This window comes from Ovis canadensis, chromosome 9 (assembly GCF_042477335.2).
Source record: "Ovis canadensis isolate MfBH-ARS-UI-01 breed Bighorn chromosome 9, ARS-UI_OviCan_v2, whole genome shotgun sequence".
In the NCBI taxonomy this organism is placed as follows: domain Eukaryota; kingdom Metazoa; phylum Chordata; class Mammalia; order Artiodactyla; family Bovidae; genus Ovis; species Ovis canadensis.
Window position 1 is genome coordinate 45652873 of NC_091253.1, and position 3303 is coordinate 45656175.

Consider the following 3303-nt stretch of genomic DNA (forward strand, 5'->3'; position numbering starts at 1 on the left):
CTCATAGTTTTCAGATGGAATAATGCTCCATTAGGACTAAAGATGATGTATTTGTGAGACTAACATATGGGATTTTAATTTTTAAGTTTCTGTTGCTATCCTTAAGAAAAATTATATTTTCTTGTAAGACTTCATCTTGCCTCAAATATATGAGTAAACAGTAATTATATTTTATCATTGAAATAATATGCTGTCAAAATATTAAATTTGTTCCATAGGAAGCCAGCTACTAAGCACACAAATACTAGGTCTGTTTTACCCTTAAGATTGGCAAGGTTCAAAGGAGAGTGGAAAACATCAACATTCAAATGGATTGGCCATGAACTGAAAGCTCATTTAGAAACTGATAGATTCTTCCCCCTTGTGAGCCAAACACCAGCTGTAGGGTCAATGGAAATTAAATTTCACATTCAGTTTTATATTCAAACACAGTAACAAGGGAAATCAAATTCAGGAGCCACAGATAGGCCAGGTAAATAAAGCAAAGGACACATCTCAGTGATGTCGTCCATCCCCAGAACTTTTGTCCCAACCATGATCAGAGGAGATCCTTACACATCAAATATGTGCTTAGTATCTACTTGTCAACTGAAGGAAGGAAGGAAATCCTCACAGCTGATATCTGTGTTGAAAAAGATCGAGAGAAGAAGCCTTCAAAATGCTGATGAGCCATGTCATAGAATTTTAGCTAAGCTGCATCTTTCAAGAGCATATGGAGAGGATAATATACTTTTAATGTGTTTGAATTTTTTTCCTCTCAACCGACAGAGACATAAGTTGCTTCCTCTCGTTAAAGAGCCTAACCATGTTTAAAAAAATCTCTCTTTTATAACAGGTTCTCTCCAAATAAAGATTTATTTAGGAATAGGGATTGGACTCTAAACTTGGTAACTATGATCATCTATGTAAGTTGATCAGATTGTTTGAGTTGATAAAACGTCCAGTGGGGAGGCGAGAAGCAGTGCCAACAGCGGATAAAGTCTTCCAGCCTCTGCTCCCTGTAACTGAAGAGGGTCACCGCAGAGCCTGTCTACCTGAGGCACTTGGGGGCTAGATTCAATTACAGTTCCTCCGTTTCTTCTTTCACATGCACCAGGGAATAGACTCAACTGTGTGTTAAAGTGGGGCTGGTTGCTTCATACTCATCTGTGACAGAAGATGTAAAAATCCACACTAACCTCTTGCTTAAATCCTTTCACTGGATTGAAACTGAGAGGCAGGCTCCCTTTTGGGATTCATGACAACATTCCAGGCCTGAGAGCTGACAGTAAACTAGAGAGAAAGGGACCAAGCAAAGGTAAAATTTGAAGGAAAAAAGAATTTTTATGTGTAAATTAAAAATGACTCTATGGACTCAGCTATAAAGGAGAAAGAAATAATGCCACTTGCAGCGATAAGAATGGGCCTAGAGATGACCATACTAAGTGACTCTGAGCCAGACAGGGGAGACAAATATCGCATGATAACACTTATGTGTGGCATCTGAAATATGACACGAATGAACTCATGAAACGAATAGACTCACAAACACAGAAAACGAACTATGGTTACCAAAGGGGAAAGGCAGGGGTAGGGGATAAGTTAGGAGTTGAGGATTAGCAGATACAAACTACTATATATGAAATAAATAGACTGCAAGGTCTTATTGTATAGCACAGGGAATTATATTCAATATTCCGCCCAAAAAAGTGTGTAAAAGAATACAAAAAATAATATACATATAAAGAATATATATATACATATAAAGCTGAATAACTTTGCTGTATACCAGAAAATAACACAATGTTTTAAGTCAACTATAGTTTATTTCAATTCCATTTTTAAAAATGACAGTGTGGTAAGATAGGACATTTGATAAAAATGAGAATATTGCGAAGAGAGAGGCTTAATGGGCAAGGGTTAGAAGTTAGACTTTATGTTCACATGAGTTGAAGGTGAAGGTAAAACAGACAAGTTGGAAACTACCTAAAGCCTCAAAAATGTGAAACTAGAGAATATTGGACAGGCCAGGGCTGAGGTTATCTCGTGAGAATGTTGGATAAGAAAATAATTGCAGGTGCAAAACAGACAAGAGATTTGGAAGAAGGACTTCTAAGAAAATTCATAGGAAAATCAAAGAGGCACAGTGGATTTCATTCGTGATGCAGTAAATCATAAATCACAGGGGGAAAAATGGAGTTGAAGTGGGTGATTTTTCAGACGTCCCCCAAAGTTCATTTTCAGTCTTAACCAAGTTCAATGCTTGATTCTTCTTCTCCAACACACCTTTCCTCTGGCTGAAAGTGGTATGACTTTCTTTGCTCAGGCTTATGCTTATGTTATCTTCCCTGGTGGCTCAGAGGTTAAAGCATCTGCCTCCAATGCGGGGGACCCAGGTTCGATCCCTGGGTTGGGAAGATCCCCTGGAGAAGGAAATGGTAACCCACTCCAGTATTCTTGCCTGGAGAATTGCATGGATGGAGAAGCCTGGTAGACTACAGTCCATGAGGTCACAAAGAGTCTGACATGACTGAGCAGCTTCACTTCACTTATGTTTATGTTATGGCCTGCTGCAGGGTTGGGGGCCTGGACTTTAGCAGTACATGCATGAGATCTTTTGAAGGAGGTCACCATTATGTTCATTACCTCTGCCATAGTTTGGCCCCAGGTAAACAGCACAGAGGGAACACAGCTCCACCCATCAATAGAAAATTGGATTAAAGATTTACTGAGCATGGCCTGCCATCAGAATAAGACCCAGTTTCCCCCTCAGTCAGTCTCTCCCATCAGGAAGCTTCCATAAGCCTCTTTTCCTTCTCCATCAAAGGGCAGACAGACTGAAAACCACAATCATAGAAAACTAACCAATTAGATCACATGGACCACAGCCTTGTCTAACTCATTGAAACTGTGAAAAACATAGGGACATGGCATGGACACGTCAACACAAGACAGGTGGGTCATGGTGGAGAGGTCTGACAAATTGTGGTCCACTGGAGAAGGGAATGGCAAACCGCTTCAGTATTCTTACCTTGAGAACCCCATGAACCATATGAAAAGGCAAAAAGATAGGATACTGAAAGATGAACTCCCCAGGTTAGTGGGTGCCCAATATGCTACTGGAGATCAGTGGAGATATAACTCCAGAAAGAATGAAGAGACGGATCCAAAGCAAATACAACACCCAGCTGTGGATGTGACTGGTGATAGAAGCAAATTCTGATGCTGTAAAGAGCAATATTACATAGGAACCTGGAATGTTAGGTCCATGAATCAAGACAAATTGGGAGTGGTCAGACAGGAGATGGCAAGAATGAACGTCGA

At 40.0% G+C, this 3303-nt stretch overlaps 1 non-coding gene across 1 annotated transcript; it reads left to right on the top strand.

The window, feature by feature from the left end:
- Nucleotides 1-2324: 2324 nt before the first annotated feature.
- Nucleotides 2325-2396, top strand: TRNAW-CCA (transfer RNA tryptophan (anticodon CCA)). The gene has a single exon. It is a non-coding gene; the product is annotated as a tRNA-Trp (tRNA).
- Nucleotides 2397-3303: the final 907 nt, after the last annotated feature.